Here is a 19,213-nt window from a genome sequence, read left to right on the forward strand (position 1 = left end):
AAAAAAAAAAAAAAAGCATCAGTTAAATTCAAGCCTAAAATGCTTCAGCAATGCAATGAAAAATCAAAAACGCACATTAAGGCTAGCTCGGAAGACAGGCCTGGCACGTGGTCCTCGAAGACTAGTAGCCACACGCCCTACTTTGAAGTTACACACACAACAGGCACCTGACCTGGTAATTAACAGGTGGCTCACAACCCCACCCTCCACAGCTTGCTTGGTGTACCACCAAATCCCCCCCCCCCCCCCATCACCCCACCGAGGGTTCCCCTAGTTCTCGATCCCTATCAAAATCTTACCCAAGCCGTAAGACTTAAACTCATGAGGCTGATCTGGCCCCGGTGAAGCCCCACTGCATGCTGGGCAACGTAGTTCCTCCTCCTTTTAGCATACAACGCAGGGGGGTAGAAGAGAAAAGGCAGGAGTGGATCAGCCTCCTTAGGTTGACTCAGGTGAGGCGGCAACCCCGAACGGTGGCGGGGAAGGGAGGGCATGGCACAAAACCTCTCCCACCCCGGACTCCACCTGACAGCAATGACGGACCATTACTAAGCAGAAACGCGAGACACCTGTTGTGCCCCCCCCCCCCCCCCCCGGTATAAAAACAGCCAAGCCAACTTTGGCCCAGAGCCTAGCACTACAAAGTTCGATCAGGCCGAGTTAGTACCTCCTCCTCACCCCTTAACATCGCTCTGGCCAAGACACCACAGATTCCCTGGTGTTTTAATACAGAACAGCAAGTTTCTGCAATCTGAGCAGACCAACTGTTCAAGGGGTATCGGTTACCCTAGTTTAACATTAACTAGCCTCAAGGCTATAAGATCCGGCAGGAATTTTTTTCTTCTCCCTTGGCTCTTGCCCCGGTGACCCCTCTACACTGAAAGAGACAGAAAAGCTTAATCTCTCCCCGCTGCGCCCAGGTAAGATCATGACAAGCTGGTCTCTTTTATCCTTACGTGGTTCTCCAACGTCCCCCCGGCTGGTTGCGGCGACAGCAGGAAAGGGGAAAGCGCAGACGCTTCGGAAGTTCAAATCCCAAGGTAGGATAGGCGTTGCGTTTTGTTTCCTTTGGCCGGCGGTGGCCCGGGTGCCTGGTGCAAATAATAAAACTACTGGACTGTCGCGGGGCGGAACAGATGCGGAGGGCGGGGAGCTGACGTCAGCCCTGGGGAGGAGGCCCCGCCCCCCCTCCGGGCACACACAGGCATGCACTGGCATCGGGACTCAGCGTGGGCCGACTGCTTTTTTTTTTTTTTCTTCTATTGCTTTATCCACACAGTGACTTCACTGCATTCTTGCCATTGTTTCAATAAGTTTCTGGGCGTCTTTCCTCCCCCCCCCCCTCCTTTCTCCTGCCTCTTTATTCTGTGTAAGGATGCATTCTTCTGAAATTAGGACTGGCCTGGGCAGAACAGAGACATGGAAGGAGGGGGAAGTGATGACAAAAATTGGAGATACAACTCCTCTCTCCGCCCCCCCCCCCCCAGGACCAGATGGGTCACTGACAGCTCCCATCAGTCCTAGCCTGTAACCTTATAACTGTGTAAAACAACACATGCAGACACATACCTTAGAGACAGACGGACTGACAGAGATGTGTGTCTGTGTTTTGTGTTATCCAAAGGCCTCTACCCCCTCCTCGTAAAACAGCAGCAACACACAACGCGGAGATCTGTGACTGAGGAAAAGCAGCTGACTCTACTGTGTTCAAGGACAGCCAAATCCAGCCCGAGTTTTACCCCCCCCCCTTCCCTCACACTGCATTCTGGGACTTGTAGTATTTAACCCCCCTCCCCCGTCCACAAGCGTGGATAAAGCCAAGAGTGATCAGTTAGTTCTGTCCCTGAAAAACAAAATTTGAAGCTCAAAAATGGAGAGATCCTGGGTCACCCCCTACTCAGCTCCAAAGATCCAGACGGAGTGGCACAAGTTTTATCCCATAGAAGGAAAAATCCTAGACTTTAGTTGCGGGTTGGGGGCCATTAGACGTAGAGGGGCATAATCGAACGGGGCACCCAAGTTTTCCTGAAGGCGTCCTCGCAGGACGTCCCCGTGAAGGGGCGGGGAAACCCGTATTATCGAAACAAGATAGGCATCCATCTTTCGTTTCGATAATACAGTCGGGGACGCCCAAATCTCAACACTTAGGTCGACCTTAGAGATGGTCGTCCCCGGTTTTCAGACATAATGGAAACCAAGGACGCCCATCTCAAAAACGAGCAAATCCAAGTCAGCATTCGTAGTGCACTGGTCCCCCTGACATGCCAAGACACCAACCGGGCACCCTAGGGGGCACTGCAGTGGACTAACTGATGAAGTAACTAAACGGAAAAAGGCATGCAGTGGTTACTAACCACCTCCGTACCTCCGGTGGTCATCTGGTCATTTAGGGCACATTTTTGTGGCTTGGTCGTTAAAAAAAAAAAAAAAAGGACCAAGTAAAGTCGGCCAAGTGTTCGTCATGGACGCCCTTCTTTTTTCCATTATCGCTTGAGGACGCCCATCTGTTAGGCATACCCCAGTCCCGCCTTCGCTACGCCTCCAACACACCTCCGAGAACTTTGGTCATCCCCGCAACGAGAAGCAATTGGAGACACCCAAAATCAGCTTTCGATTATGCTGATTTGGGCGACCCTGAGAGAAGGACGCCCATCTCCCAATTTATGTCAAAAGATGGGCGCCCTCTTTCGAAAATAAGCCTGATAACCTCCTGAATTCTACAAACCTGCACACCCAAAATGTACCCTTACCCCCAAGTTCTACATATCGAAGCCTTAATTTTCATGTGGAAATCAATGCGCGTGCCTAAATTGGTTAACTAGCTAATCGGCACTGCCAATTGGATGACAACAAGCAGTTATCAGTACTAATTGGCATTAAGATTTATGCACACAACTCACTATGCGTATTCTGTAATGCAGCGCGCCTAAATTCTAAGTCGCACAGTTGAAAAGTGGGCATGGCCATGGGCGGGTGCTTTTCAAATCTATGCACATTACTATAAAATACGTCGGTTCTGCACCTAATTTAGACATCGGGGATCTAGGCCAAGTAAATGGGCACAACAAAATCTGGTCACGTGGAAAGGCGATCGGCGTAATTCCATATACTGTGCGGAAATTTAAGCCGAAAATTTAGGCACACTTTCGAGAACACGCCTAGGCGTATTTTGTTTTTACTGTGCAGATTTTTCAGGCGTCGTATATAGAATCTTAGTCTTAATGCACGAATTTGTGTGCACAATCTATAGAATAGCGTCAGCTACGCAAGTACATTAATAATTACATTCTAATTGGCATTAGCAACCAATTGGCTTTAATTGGTGTTAATTGGCACTAATTAGCGTGACTACCATTAGTTGGTATTATATAGGTTGTGCCCATAAAATCCATCACGCACAACTACAAGGCTGCATGTGGAAGCGGAAGGCTTGTCCAGTGCTTACACACACGTAATAGAAAATGAGTATTTACGCATCTAACTGCAGCCATTTACGCCTGCTGTTAAGCGCTCAAATGTAACATTAGGTGCGCAAGAGCACACGCAATTGCCCTTGCAGAATCCACGCTTAGGCAGCATCATCCCAGCACCTGTATACACTGCCCAAATGTAGAATCACCCCCAACGGATGAGGTGCCTGGGGGAGGGGGGAAGGGGGCACATGCACCTCGAGTTAAAAGTGGGCAGAAAAACTTCTTTTTAAAATGATAAACTAATTAACAGTAACATTAAATGGAAATCGGTGATAAAGTTGGGCAGGTGACAGAAGCGATCACTTCATCCAGGACCACAGGAATAATGCTTTCATGGCCCGGGAAAGGTCTATCTATGTACACCAAGTGAAATATGCAAATCACCGAAACACCTGATCTCCGAAAAAGGAGCCTCTTAATCCAGGATTCCAGACTAAGCCAGTGAAACAGAGTCCAAGCTGATTCATCTCAAATTCCTAAGGCCTTGGAGACGTTAGAGTCAGCAGATAATTAGTAACTCGGTATTAACGCATCGAACTCTGAAGATAAACCACAGGGTTGGAATCCAATGAAAATATTCCAAAAAAGGAGAGGAAGGCAGGTGTCAAGGAAGGTAAGGGCGTGGACTCCTGGTCAGGGAATGGTTGATAGGAGTCGTAATACAGGAAGAATGAGATGGAGAAATGAGACAGAACTGATGGTGGTAGTGGCGGTTAACAGGTGAATGATCGCTGCCTGTATCAACAGCCTCCATGTTTAAGAGATCGGGTCTCAGTGGGGAGAGGGCTGGGAATACAGAGCATTAGAGAAAATGCTACCCAACAGATAAAAATAAGGTACCTGGGCTAACCACTGCTATTTCTGAGCTGGGGGAAACTAGCATAGGCCACTTCAAGTCAGAAAAACAGAATTCAATGGCCAAGTACTAATGGGTAGCTAGTACTCAAGAGGTCCGTATCCAAAGTGAATACCCAACACAGTTGAGTGGCCTGCTAAATCCACACATTATGTGGAAATACCAGACAGCAGAGACCCCTCTACTGGTCTTAAGAACCAGACTTGATTAAATGCTTGGTCTCTTACTGTGGAGGCTGACTAGGCCTGAGGCCCACCAGCCTGGAAGGATTGGTAAGTAAGCACAGACTCCATTTTGATTCAGTGTGAGGATATAGTATAGAGCATCCCATACCTGTCCTGCTGACCTCACAGCCTTGGGTTTTCAGGGTACCCACCATAAATACACCTCTGACATAACTGTATCACATACAGCCACTGTTTTTATCCTGGAAACCCAAATGGCTGTAAGGCCTCCAGAACGAGTTGGGGAAGCCCCGGTCTAACTTTTGGGTTGGCTATCTTCAAGTGCGCCTTCCAAAGGTTAAAGATAGATCTCAACATCGCAGGGGCCCGTGACATGGCCCCAGAGATCACAAGTGTGATTCTAGGCCTATCAGAATGGAGAGCGAAAAGTGAGGTCTTGCTCTGTTGATTTATTTATTTGTTACATTTGTATCCCACATTTTCCCACTCAATGTGGCATACATAGTATCGTATCGGTGTTCGCCAATTCTGGTATGAACAAATACAAGGTGATATTTGGTAGAATAAGGTTCACGTGTGACAGACACATTAGGGGATCTTAGAGAGTTAAGTTATGTCCATTACGAGCTTTGGTTTCAATGTGTTGATAGAAAAGCCAGGACTACCTATCTCAGAAAATGTTTTGAAGTAGGTGATAAGTAGAGGCCAACTGAATTTTGGTTTTGGTGCCAAAACTGGCCCAAAATTCAGATTCGGCCATGTTTCGATTACATCTGAAAATGCAGGTGCAGTTTCAGCTGAAACTGAAAATCCATTCCCCCAACCGAAAGTGGTGAGTTCTTGGCCCCCACCACCACCCACAGGCCCTCCCTGGGGCCTACCTTAGAAACCCTGATGGTCTAGAGGCCTAGTTGAGGAAGAAGGGATCCCTAGAGGAGCTTAAAAGTTATGCTCATAAACAGGGCCGCCGAGAGGGGGGGCAGGGGGGACAAAATACCCGGGGCCCGGGCCTCCAAGGGGGCCCGGTGCCCAGTCCCAGCCGCCTCCACCACCGGGCCGGGCCTCTTCCACCCGAACCCCCGCCAGCAGAAGTGCTGTCTTCTGACTCCGGCGTGCGCGGCCCACACAGACGCACTCCTCTCAGCTGATCTTCGCTGTATTCTGCAGGGCTTCTGTGCGTCTGACGTGCGTCTGACGCGCCTGGTGGCAGAGGCGGCTGGGACTGTGGCGCCGGGCCCCCCTCGGGGGGGGCAACGACAACCTGGGGGGGTGGCAGTGGGGGCGGGGCCGGGGGGCGGCCTTGTCCCGGGCCCGGCTCAGCTCATAAATTTAGGCTTGCCAGTCATTTGTCTAGATTTAAGGGCCTACTATCATTGCTGAGCTCCTAACTTACTATATACTTCTTTACCCATCCTAAATCTGTCCCATTTCCACCCAATTTTTATACTCCTAAATTTAAGAGTTTAGTGAAATTTGGAGTAACCATTTATGCACTCAGCCCCAGTAAATTTTCAGAGAGGCCAATTTATGAGCAGAACTCAAAATTAAAATTAAGAGCAGAAATCCAGTGACGAACCGGGCAATAAGGCAGAGAAGGGGGGGCTAAGTTAAGTACCACATTTGTATGGGTTGAAGATGGGTAAAATCTGAAATGGCTTACCAGCAGAGAGAGAGAGCAGTGTGGCAGATTTTTGGCATGCTTGGGATAGATATGGTGGACAGTGGTGTTGAGAGATGCTGTTAGGGTTGTACATGGGAAGTTATATGTACATGTACCCAAAATGGATAAATTTTAACTGGCCAGACTGAGTGGGTAATTTTGCTCTTATGTTACTTCACTCCACACTAAGGGACAGAAGCCCTTCCCAACAGGAGCACTGAACCTGTTAGCACCAATGAGGTGTCCCTGTCGGTATGAGGCAGGCCTGGATCCCAGCAGAGAGAGAGAGCAAGTCAATTATTAGGGAACCCTCTGTTCTTTCATAGGGGGAACGAAGAGGGTGCTGAAACTACTCAAGCCAGTATGGTTCTGAGGGGAGAGGATGGGGACCAGATAAACAGTGGTGGCTCAGAGGTGCCGCTGTGCTGTTCATTACTTGACCATAACTTGGAGAAAACAGCAGGTCAGCTTTTACATAGAGGGAAGGAAAACACCCAAGTCCCAAACACTGGAGAAACTTAGAGAAAGGCTCAATATTTTGCTTCTTCCAGAATCCATGTAGAAGCAGGAGCAGCCAGGTGTGGCAGCCACCCATGTAGGGGCAAAGTTCCTCCGTCTCTGGCAAAAGCACAGGGGAACGTTTATCTGACAGAGCAATTCCTGTGTTTAGGATGCCTATAAAAAGGGGTGTGTGCGAGGCTGGCCCGGCTCCTGCCAGTAAGTCCACTTCTATGGTGGGGGCAAGTGAAGCAGGACTGACTAGGCCCATGCTTTATCGGTATTAAACCTTCCACAAAAATGCACATAACAGATATTAAACATCTGGCACGGCACAGCTGCAAGAGGCCGGGGCCTTTAAAAAGCATAGAACTGTTCCATACTTGAAACCCAACTACAAAAAAATGTCAAACCTCTTAAGGCTAAGTGCGTTAACCACAAGAGCCCCTTCTGAAACGCCCTGCTAACATTTTGAAGTGGTCGGAGGGACGTCAGTCCTAATGCAAAGCATTCCTAAGGACTCACTCCCATGTGCTTTTTCCACAGCAGACACTATTCAAATACACTTACTGAAAACAACTGAGAAGTAAAGATGGGATGGGCACAAAGGATCCTCAGTGGTGGGGAGGTGAGGGGGGGGTAAAGCCTTGGAGGGGCACAGAGGATCATCAGTGGTAGGGGAGTGAGGGGGGTAAAGCCTGGGATGGGCACAGAGGATCTTCAGTGGTGGGGGATTGAGGAGTAAAGCCTGGGCGGGGCACAGAGGATCCTCAGTGGTGGGGAAGTGAGGGGGTAAAGCCTGGGAGGGGCACAGAGGATGCTCAGTGGTGGGGGAGTGAGGGGATAAAGCCTGGGAGGGGCACAGAGGATGCTCAGTGGTGGGGGAGTGAGGGGATAAAGCCTGGGAGGGGCACAGAGGATGCTCAGTGGTGGGGGAGTGAGGGGATAAAGCCTGGGAGGGGCACAGAGGATCCTCAGTGGTGGGGGAGGGAGGGGTAAAGTCTGGGAGGGGCACAGAGGATCCTCAGTGGTGGGGGAGTGAGGGGATAAAGCCTGGGAGGGGCACAGAGGAACCTCAGTGGTGGGGGAGTGAGGGGGTAAAGCATGGGATAGGCACAAAGAATCCTCAGTGATGGTGGAGAGAGGTATAAAGCCTGGGAGGGGCACAAACGTTGTTACCTGTGGGAGTGAAGGGTAAAGCCTGGGTTTGGCACAGAGGATCCTGAGATGAAAAATAAGTTCCTCATGGCTGCACAGGGATACAATGTGAGTAGAGGCTGGGCAGGATTTGCTTCTTCTCCCTGTACTGTAATTTCTATTTCTACTTCCCACTTCCACTAGAGGCTGTGAAACAGATGCCTCTTGTTTTCTCAAGGGTTTCTGCAGTGGAAAATCCACCAAGGAGCTACTGTTTCCACGCCCTCACTAAAGTTTCAGGGCGCACAGCTCTGCATCTACCTTATTAGCTTTTGAGATGAAGTTTTTCGTTCAGTGCCACCTTCGCTGAAACTGACAGGTCAGGAGGGGCAACACTGACCAGTCTCCTCCATCTGCACTGGGCGCAAGGCAGAATGGCTTTGGGCAACCGAAAGGGCCACTGCATGAGTGAGAACCAAGGACCATCAGCCTCTGCTTTGCGGGATTGACACCAAAACCAGTCTGAAATATAGACACTAGTTAAACTGACCGAGAGCCAGGTAATAATTTGTGTTTGCTACTTTGACAGCAGCAGGAGCACCTGAGGGAAAGTGAACTTGACAGGACCTGATCTCTCGACAGATAGAAGAAAAATGCTTCAAAGATTTGTCAGACTCATGAACACACCTACACTGGAGGTTCTTATGAGAAAAATCACACACACATGAAAACAATGTTCCCTTCCTCTAGATGCATCAGATTTTTATCCAAGATGTGTATAGGGGAGTTTTAAGTACTAGAATAGCAGGGGGTGCTGCAGGGAAGGAGTGAAGTGCATTGGCAGAGTTATGTGTGGGGATCTCGGTACTGAAATAAGATAGGAATGAGGTGCATTGACAAAGCTGTGTGTGAGGGTTTCGGTACTGGAATGGCAGGGGGTGCTGCAGGACAGGAGTGAGGTGCATTGGTAGCGCTGTGTGTGAGGGTCTCAGTACTGGAATAACAGGAGGTGCTGGTGCATTGATAAGGCTGTGGGTGAGGGTCTCAGTACTGGAATAACAGGGGGTGCTGCAGAGCAGGAGTGAGGTGCATTGGTAGGGCTGTGGGTGAGTGTCTCAGTACTGGAATAACAGGAGGTGCTGCAGAGCAGGAGTGATGTGCATTGATAGGGCTGTGGGTGAGGGTCTCAGTACTGGAATAACAGGGGGTGCTGCAGAGCAAGAGTGAGGTGCATTGATAGGGCTGTGGGTGAGGGTCTCAGTACTGGAATAACAGGGGGTGCTGCAGGGCAGGAGTGAGATGCATTGGTAGGGCTGTGGGCGAGGGTCTCAGTACTGGAATAACAGGGGGTGCTGCAGGGCAGGAGTGGGGTGCATTGGTAAAGCTGTGTGTGAGTGTCTCAGTACTGGAATAACAGGGGGTGCTGCAGGGCAGGAGTGAGGTGCATTGGTAGAGCTGTGTGTGGAGATCTCGGTACTGAAATAGGATAGGAATGAGGTGCATTGACAAAGCTGTGTATGAGGGCTTCGGTACTGAAATAGCAGGGGGTGCTGCAGGGCAGGAGTGAGGTGCATTGGTAAAGCTATGTGTGGGGATCTCGGTACTGAAATAGGATAGGAATGAGGTGCATTGACAAAGCTGTGTGTGAGGGTTTCGGTACTGGAATGGCAGGGGGTGCTGCAGGGCAGGAGTGAGGTGCATTGGTAGCGCTGTGTGTGAGGGTCTCAGTACTGGAATAACAGGAGGTGCTGGTGCATTGATAAGGATGTGGGTGAGGGTCTCAGTACTGGAATAACAGGGGGTGCTGCAGAGCAGGAGTGGGGTGCATTGGTAGGGCTGTGGGTGAGTGTCTCAGTACTGGAATAACAGGAGGTGCTGCAGGGCAGGAGTGATGTGCATTGATAGGGCTGTGGGTGAGGGTCTCAGTACTGGAATAACAGGGGGTGCTGCAGGGCAGGAGTGAGGTGCATTGATAGGGCTGTGGGGAGGGTCTCAGTACTGGAATAACAGGGGGTGCTTAAGGGCAGGAGTGGGGTGCATTGGTAAAGCTGTGTGTGAGGGTCTCAGTACTGGAACAACAGGGGGTGCTGCAGGGCAGGAGTGAGGTGCATTGGTAAAGCTACGTGTGGGGATCTCGGTACTGAAATAGGATAGGAATGAGGTGCATTGGTAGGGTGTGGGTGAGGGTCTCAGTACTGGAACAACAGGGGGTGCTGCAGGGCAGGAGTGAGGTGCATTGATAGGGCTGTGGGTGATGGTCTCAGTACTGGAATAGCAGGGGGTGCTGCAGAGCAGGAGTGAGGTGCATTGATAGGGCTGTGGGTGAGGGTCTCAGTACTGGAACAACAGGGGGTGCTGCAGGGCAGGAGTGAGGTGCATTGGTAGGGCTGTGGGTGAGGGTCTCAGTACTGGAATAACAGGGGGTGCTGCAGGGCAGGAGTGGGGTGCATTGGTAAAGCTGTGTGTGAGTGTCTCAGTACTGGAATAACAGGGGGTGCTGCAGGGCAGGAGTGAGGTGCATTGGTAGAGCTGTGTGTGGAGATCTCGGTACTGAAATAGGATAGGAATGAGGTGCATTGACAAAGCTGTGTGTGAGGGCTTCAGTACTGAAATAGCAGGGGGTGCTGCAGGGCAGGAGTGAGGTGCATTGGTAAAGCTATGTGTGGGGATCTCGGTACTGAAATAGGATAGGAATGAGGTGCATTGACAAAGCTGTGTGTGAGGGTTTCGGTACTGGAATGGCAGGGGGTGCTGCAGGGCAGGAGTGAGGTGCATTGGTAGCGCTGTGTGTGAGGGTCTCAGTACTGGAATAACAGGAGGTGCTGGTGCATTGATAAGGCTGTGGGTGAGGGTCTCGGTACTGGAATAACAGGGGGTGCTGCAGAGCAGGAGTGAGGTGCATTGGTAGGGCTGTGGGTGAGTGTCTCAGTACTGGAATAACAGGAGGTGCTGCAGGGCAGGAGTGATGTGCATTGATAGGGCTGTGGGTGAGGGTCTCAGTACTGGAACAACAGGGGGTGCTGCAGGGCAGGAGTGAGGTGCATTGATAGGGCTGTGGGGAGGGTCTCAGTACTGGAATAACAGGGGGTGCTTAAGGGCAGGAGTGGGGTGCATTGGTAAAGCTGTGTGTGAGGGTCTCAGTACTGGAACAACAGGGGGTGCTGCAGGGCAGGAGTGACGTGCATTGATAGGGCTGTGGGTGAGGGTCTCAGTACTGGAACAACAGGGGGTGCTGCAGGGCAGGAGTGAGGTGCATTGGTAAAGCTACGTGTGGGGATCTCGGTACTGAAATAGGATAGGAATGAGGTGCATTGGTAGGGCTGTGGGTGAGGGTCTCAGTACTGGAACAACAGGGGGTGCTGCAGGGCAGGAGTGAGGTGCATTGATAGGGCTGTGGGTGAGGGTCTCAGTACTGGAACACAGGGGGTGCTGCAGGGCAGGAGTGAGGTGCATTGATAGGGCTGTGGGTGAGGGTCTCAGTACTGGAATAGCAGGGGGTGCTGCAGAGCAGGAGTGAGGTGCATTGATAGGGCTGTGGGTGAGGGTCTCAGTACTGGAACAACAGGGGGTGCTGCAGGGCAGGAGTGAGGTGCATTGGTAGGGCTGTGGGTGAGGGTCTCAGTACTGAAATAGCAGGGGGTGCTGCAGAGCAGGAGTGAGGTGCATTGGTAGGGCTGTGGGTGAGTGTCTCAGTACTGGAATAACAGGAGGTGCTGCAGGGCAGGAGTGATGTGCATTGATAGGGCTGTGGGTGAGGGTCTCAGTACTGGAACAACAGGGGGTGCTGCAGGGCAGGAGTGAGGTGCATTGGTAGGGCTGTGTGTGGAGATCTCGGTACTGAAATAGGATAGGAATGAGGTGCATTGACAAAGCTGTGTGTGAGGGCTTCGGTACTGAAATAGCAGGGGGTGCTGCAGGGCAGGAGTGAGGTGCATTGGTAAAGCTATGTGTGGGGATCTCGGTACTGAAATAGGATAGGAATGAGGTGCATTGGTAGGGCTGTGGGTGAGTGTCTCAGTACTGGAATAGCAGGGGGTGCTGCAGAGCAGGAGTGAGGTGCATTGATAGGGCTGTGGGTGAGGGTCTCAGTACTGGAACAACAGGGGGTGCTGCAGGGCAGGAGTGAGGTGCATTGGTAGGGCTGTGGGTGAGGGTCTCAGTACTGAACATAGGGTGCCATAGGACCTTTTGTCTTATGATTAAACACTCTGCCCTTGTACCGTGGAATGTTTTCCCCATAGGTTCTCACATTCCTTCTCCTGGCACACATCTTTCCAAATTGTTTCTCAAATCTGTCATATCCCCTTTCAGAATGGAAAAGAAAACACCGCCCAAAGCATTTAAAAACCGAGTTTAAAAAAAAGTCAAACCCTCAGCCCACAACAGGGTTTGCCAGCCAACACCCTGAGGTTGCAACTTACAACATTCAGCTGGATCCACTCCCACTGCCCTTTCATATGAAAAGCAGATGGAAAACTGCGGGGTTATGAGGCAGCCACTTGAGCCACATCCACCCACTGCATCTTCAGTGGCAGAGTGATTTTGTGCAGAATGGATCGTGGGGTATCAGTGTCCGACTCAAGCCCCTCTCTGCCACTGTCATGTAAAGGAAATTCTCCCTCCGCATGAACAGCCCCCTACAGCAGGAATGTGACAGAACACTCAATTCCTTACCGAGTCCTGGCTATAGACTATATGTGAGGGACACACTCAGTCCTTCTACAGAGTCCCTGCTAATTCCAAGGCAGGAATAACTCTCCCCTTCTATACAGTCACTGTATACAGAAAAATACAGACACAAAACATCCCTCTTCAGCTGCAAACTAAAAAGCCAGGAGCCACAGGCAAGGGTTGTGAGCAGCTCCACTTTCTAGGACTGGTTGAGCGGGCTCCACTTCCCCCTGCCCCAAAACAAAGGGCAGGGATAACACAGGGACTGCTTCAGCCCTAATCATGGAGTTAACAGACCCTCCTACATCTGCAGGGTCCCAACAGGGGAGACATTTCCCGATCACACCATGCTCCACCTGTCAGTATATGAACTTGATTCTCTAACACCCAACATCTTTACAACAACTCTACAGGTCACGGGGGGGGGGGGGTTATGCTATTTACAGTTTTAAGGCTCGAGAAATGTGCACACCCCCTGCCCCCCCCCCCCCCCCCCCCGGTGCCAAGTCGGCAGACCAATTTTTATCCAACAGGTGGAATGAAATGAAAGTCATCTGGATCATTCTGAGTATTAATAACTTTTTAATTTGCTGTTTTATCCACGTGAAAAACTTTCAACACATGAGGATTTTTTTTGTTACATTTGTACCCCACGCTTTCCCACTCATGGCAGGCTCAATTCAGCTTACATATTGTACACAGGTACTTATTTGTACCTGGGGTAATGGAGGGTTAAGTGACTTGCCCAGAATCACAAGGAGCTGCCTGTGGCTGAAGTGGGAATCCAACTCAGTTCTTCAGTTCCCCAGGACCAAAGTCCACCACACTAGGCCACTCCTCCACACTCCCTACATACATGAAGCAGCAGTAGTGCACACCAGGGGTGTAGCTACGGGTGGGCCTGGCTGGGCCCAGGCCCACCCAATTTCAGCCCAGGCCCGCCCAGCGCCAGCCCCAGCTCCCATTGCCGGCCACTGCTGCTTTTCCTGTTGAGCAGCAGGGCCGGCGCTACAAAAAGAAGAAGCGCTAATGGCGAAAAATGTTAAAAAAAAAAAAAAAAAGCGCGGCACCGGCAGGCACTGTCTTGGCAGCCTTGAGGCATTGACTGCTGGCTCGCAGGCTCCTCCCATCTCTTACGTTACTGCCCCAGTAGATGGATGGAAGGATGGGGAGAGAAAGAGGGAAGACGATGGATGGAAGGGTAGGGAGAAAGAGGTGACACTGGACGGAAGGATGCAGAAAGAAAGAGGGGAGACTACTGGAAGGATGGGGAGAGAGAGGGGAGACTGGAAGGATGGGGAGAGAAAGAGGAGAGCTGCTGGATGGAAAAGGAGAGTAGTGAAAGACTGGAGAATAAGAGGAAGGGGCATGGGGAGAATAAGGGTGAGAAAAAGATGAAACGCCATAAGTAGATGAAGGAAATTAAAGAATGGATAGTAAGAATGAATTAAATCAGGACAGAGAGAGAGGCAGAAAAATATTGAAGAAAGCAAAGAAAAAGGAGAGAAAAATGAGAAATGGCCAGGAAACCGTGGCAGAAGAGTTAAGCGAAAACGAAGGAAAGCAGAATCTAGAGACTGGGAGCGACACAATGAGAAAAAGTAAATGGCCATACAAGAAAGGTAAAGAAAATAATTTTATTTTTAATTTAGGATAAAGTAATATGGTACCTGTGTTAATGAAGTTTCAGAGACCAATACTTCCTTCCTTAGGTCAGGCGAGGATAACGTAACAGCATTATACTGACCTGAGGCAGGAGGTTTTGGCCTCTGAAAGCTCACTGAAAAGGGTGTTAGGCTATTAAATAAATTTTCTGAAATCTGATGCACTGAAAAGCAGCACTTTACCCTGTGTGACAAATGCATCTGATTAGCGTGACTAAATTTTGCTGGGGGAAGGGGGTAGAGAGAAAATTTTGTGCCCACCCACTTTGGGTTCAGGCCCATCCAAAATTGGCAGTCTGGCTACGCCACTGGTGCACACACATTACAAAATAAGCTCTTTTCATTCTTTTATGAGCATTATCACCTGGTATGCCATGGTACAGCGCTAAAACAGGCACCTGATGACAAACAGTGCAGCAGCACCACTGTTTATATAGTTGTTCACTCAGCACCCACCCTGCTCTTTAATCTCACCAAATTTTAACCGCAGAAAATAGAGAGCAGTAAAACAGTGATTTGGATTAATAATGAATACTTTAGATCACCGCTGTGTCTTTCTCAGAATTGGAAGTTCCCTCCCCTGTCGTACAGTTGAGTAAGTCTCTTAACCTCCCCACCACCCCGTGCACACTGTACGGATGAACAGGGCATGGAATGTTCCCTCCATGTGGCTATCTGATTGGCTGGTTGCCCGTAGGTTACTACCTCTGTGCACATTTATTCCTGTGAATTTAATGATCCTGTGCAAGTGATGCAGAGTGAATATCCTATCTTCATAAACTTACCGTACACAAAGCTTTGGACAAACTGGCAGGGACACAGAGACCCATCTGGGTTGCAAGGGAAATGGCCAGGCGTGTCTTCCACGGTTACCAATTCTGCCCCCTCCCCCCCCCAAAAAAAAGTTAAACTGCTTGACAACTAGTGCAAAGGAACACTCAGTCCTTTTACAAAGTGTCCGTCCTTCTGTAGTAACTTGTTTTACTCAAACCTCACCTGAATTCAGTAAAGCCATTGCTGTGTTCAGCACACTCAACTCTGATGCAAAGTCCCTGCTATTGAATTCTACAGTACTTAAGTTACAGGCACACTTGGTCCTTCTGCAGTCCCCTATAGCAGGAATTTGACAGAACACTCAATTCCTTACCAAGTCCCGGCTGTAGAATTCTATATATGCACTTAGTCCTACTACAAAGTCCCTGCTAATTCCAAGCCAGGCACAGGACAGGAACAACTCACTGTATACTTAAAAATTCCGCCACAAAGCAACCCTCCTCAGTTGCAAACTGAAAAGCTGGGCAATTTCAGCTGCTGAGAAGCCAAATCCACAACACAAATTCCCTTCAAAGAGAGAGTTATTCACAGAGAGGGTTTGTGATCAGCACCTCAGAGGCAAAAAAAAAAAAAAAAAGAAGATAAGAGCATCGGCTTGAAGTTATCTGCTGAGCTCAAGAGTGAGAATCTGCAGATTTCAAAGGCAGTCACAAAGCCACATAATGACATGCTGGAAATGTTAAATTACAGATGCAAAGAGGCAAAAAAGGAAGCCATCCCCGACCAGGCCGAGATCTTAGACAGAGAAACTGAATATTAACAGAGCAGAGGGAATAGTCACCATGTGTGGGGCAGGCGTTCTGCAGTGCAGGCACGGGCAAGGCATGAGCTCTGAAATCCAGCAGTTTTTCCCCCAGGTGGGATGCGAGTTCAAATCCCTACCCCAACACGGATACTCCTATGGGGCCCTTCAGCCTCTCCTTCCCATGGGGTGAGCTGCTGCCTCACCAGATCTCTGTGTACCATCCATGCTCAGAATCAAAGCAGATAGTAATATAGTAACACAGTAGATGACGGCAGAGAAATGTAAAGTTAACCATCAAAGCTATGCACCCTGGAGGTGGCTGCACAGGCAGATTTTAAAAGTGGTTGGGATCCTCCGTGGAATATCAGGAGTGTAGCCAGACCTCGCGGTGGAAGGGGGCCAGAGCCCAAGGGTCACATTTTGGTCTGCCACCTCGCTGCCCACTGCCGCAGCAAATACCTTGGCTGGCGGAGGTCCCCAACCCCTGCCAGCTGAAGCGTTGTCCTGTGCCAGTCTCTTGCGCCACCACATTGCCTGCCCTGCTCTGTCTTCGCCTTACGTCCTGCACTAAAAGCAAACCCAGGGACCCCACGGGAAATTTTTTGGGGGCCCAGGACCCCGAGGCCCTACATAGCTACGCCACTGCCGGGGGTAAAGGGTAAGGTAAATGCAAGGTCAGTCAGACGGAGGTAACAGGGAGGCCGATGATCAAAGCCGTGCGTGGATGGGTCCACAATGCAACAGCAACGGAAAATGCGCTGCGGTGTTGAAGCAAATCGTATCTAAATTTTGTGCATGGTTAAAACAGAAGAGTGGTGGCTAACAGGTGGGAGGAAGATAGCGTTTGTTCTCCAGGAGTCTCACGATATTTTTAGCACATGGAATTTTTGCAAGGCGCAGAAGAACAGAAGAGGATGTGTGCATTTACTTTCGATTTTGCTCTCACACCCGTGCACGTTCGTTCCATCCCGTCTACCTTTAAAACTCGCAGCAGCTTCCTTCCGCTTGTAAAAGAAGACAAAACCGGCAGTTTAATGTGAAAAGCTGACAAGAAATCCTCTCCTCGGAGCCTTCTACGCTGCCCCTGACCTGGCGAAAACCTTTCGGCATTACAGGCCATCTTTGCCTTCTGTGCATTAAGAAGAAATACTCACTGGCCTCATTTAAATACATTTCAATACAATTTGCGGCCATCTGTACTGCGCACATTAATACCCACGCTCCAGCCCTGGCATGCAAAAACATGCATGCATACCCGGCACTAATCGCAGATTTACGCTTGCAGTCACTTTGAAACATCGGGACCCGAGAGCTCTGTCTGCATTCTCTTCTCCGATATGCGCCACCTCTATAAGGAGGAGTGCCTAACCCTCTCCCCCACTGTCTGGGGGCATTTAAAACTCAGATGCCCTTCTCAGGCTAGGGGCAAGCAGGGCCGGTCTTAGGCAGAGGCGACCAAGGCAGCCGCATAGGGCCCCGCGCGGCGCACCTCAACTCTGCCTCTCCAAGCCCTGCTTGCTCAGACCGCATCATCATGATCGCTCCGCTCCCGCCACCAGTGCCCCCCCTCCCCGGCTGAGCCCGCTGTCAGCTCCACAATCTTTTGAATGGGGTGGAGCTAGGGTGGGGGCGAGGCTAGGATGGGGCCCCAACAAATTGGTCTGCACAGGGCCCTGCACTTGCTAAGACCGGCCCTGGGGGCAAGGATTGGGGATTCAGTTCATGCCTCTTAGTGTCCCTGAGTGCAACTCACATTGAGCGTTTCCCTGTCCCTGGAAGCGAAGTTCTTTTACTAAGGTGAGCTAAATGCTAAGAAGCCCACCTTAGGAAAAGGATCCCGAAGTTTATACCTTAGGCAATGGAGGGTTAAGTGACTTGCTCAAGAATACAAGGAGATGCATTGGGATTTGAACCCTGGCTTTTCCGAGTCTCAGCCTGCTACCCTCTTAGGCTCCTTTTCCACTCCAGATTTTGGAAGCAGAGTGGGATAAAGGAGCCAGCTGCAGCATCCCACTCAGGTCGGTACCAAGCAATAGTCGGACTTTATGCAACTCATTCGCCTTGCCACCGATGGTGGGCTGGGAGAAATTTTATGCCTCTTTGTATTTGCACCCTGTGCTACATCCCTTACACAGCCCTGATATAGCACTGATCCTGCCCAGTACCAAAAAGTGGCTTGGGGAAAATGTGGTAACCCCCCCCCCTCCATCTCACGCTTTGCTCATACTGGGGAAAAGTGGCAAAGGGCCTATCTTTTCCACTAGGAGGATCACCACAAGCTGCAGCCTGCAGGGAACAGAGATATGGAGCAGCAACCTACTGTATACAGCAGAGGGTTGAGAATCAGAGCAGCCAGGGTTCAAATCGCACCGAGGGCCCCTTGTGACCTTCACCCTCCAGCATCTCAGAGAATGGCGGTAGTGCATGCAAATCTATCTCATACATATTCATTGGGGATATCCTGAAACCCTGACTGGCTAGGTGTGTCCAGAAGGCTGGGTTGGGAATCCCTGTCCTACACTGTAAGTCCTCCAGGGCTGGGACCAACCTACTGAACTTGATTCTCCCTCACCTTAAGTTGCGACTTGGACAAAAGCAAGTGTGAAATCTAAAGCCAATCACTATATTTTTATGTTTCTGGCCAACCTTGACAAGGGCATGACTGGGCAATTATTAATCGGGGCTCTAAGCCCAGGCAATACTTCCTTTCCCTACCACCTTGCAGATAGCACCACAGCCAGCCACCCCTCCCAGGAAAGGCAGAGAAAAAGCATCAGGACCAAAACAGATGAAGAGAACATATTTAACAGCTTAAAAAGATTCGTATTAGCTACACAGTTTATTATGATACGTATAATAAATACGTATACATAAACAAATACACATAGGTCCAAACATGTTTGCAGGCCTCCCATGCACCTGACTGTATCCAGAGCAATGTAAACAATAAAAAACCGTGCAAGATGTGGGCATGCAGAGAACACAGAGATAAACAAACGTTTAAAATAAATAAATAAACAATCAATCAGCCTTTGCTGCTTTTCGTGCGGATAAATCAGATAAAACATGTGATGATGGTTCTTTACCTGGTCGCTGCAGTCACTGTCCACCAGGGAATTAGACAGAGCTGATCTTTCTTTGGATTAAAATCAACCGAGTCCCCAGACTACAAATGACTTGGAAAGGAGAAAGCGAATAAAAATGTAAAAAAAAAAAGAATGTGTAAATTGACTATTTTGAAAGGCAATCTAGCTCTAGAAAAATAAGGTGCAAGGTTTGCATAGAGTCCTTTTAATAATTCTACTGCTATATCACATAGAGATCATGATTTTTCTGCATTAAATATAATGCACAGTAATATTTTGGTGCATCGGAAAGGAAAAGCCTCTCCCCGGTAGCCCTGAGCGTTATATGGAAGGCAAAAGAACTGCAAGAACCGACTGCTCCAGCTACCGCGGAGCGACTAAACCATAAAAGCATCCAGAAACTG

General features: G+C 49.8%; 1 protein-coding gene across 4 annotated transcripts in view; it reads right to left on the reverse strand.

Moving 5' to 3' along the window:
• LOC115466455 (myosin-10-like) overlaps positions 1-19,130 on the reverse strand; it is a 103,076-nt gene extending 83,946 nt beyond the window's left edge. For 3 of the 4 annotated variants that reach the window (XM_030197683.1, XM_030197681.1, XM_030197684.1), the window contains exon 1: positions 957-1,040. The gene's annotated coding sequence lies outside the window, so the exon portion shown is untranslated. Of the gene's footprint in view, positions 1-956; positions 1,041-18,809 lie in introns of those variants that run through there. The other variant, XM_030197682.1, reaches the window with a different exon arrangement.
• Between the last annotated feature and the right edge of the window lie 83 nt (positions 19,131-19,213).

The sequence above is a fragment of the Microcaecilia unicolor genome, chromosome 3 (assembly GCF_901765095.1).
Source record: "Microcaecilia unicolor chromosome 3, aMicUni1.1, whole genome shotgun sequence".
NCBI classification, from domain to species: domain Eukaryota; kingdom Metazoa; phylum Chordata; class Amphibia; order Gymnophiona; family Siphonopidae; genus Microcaecilia; species Microcaecilia unicolor.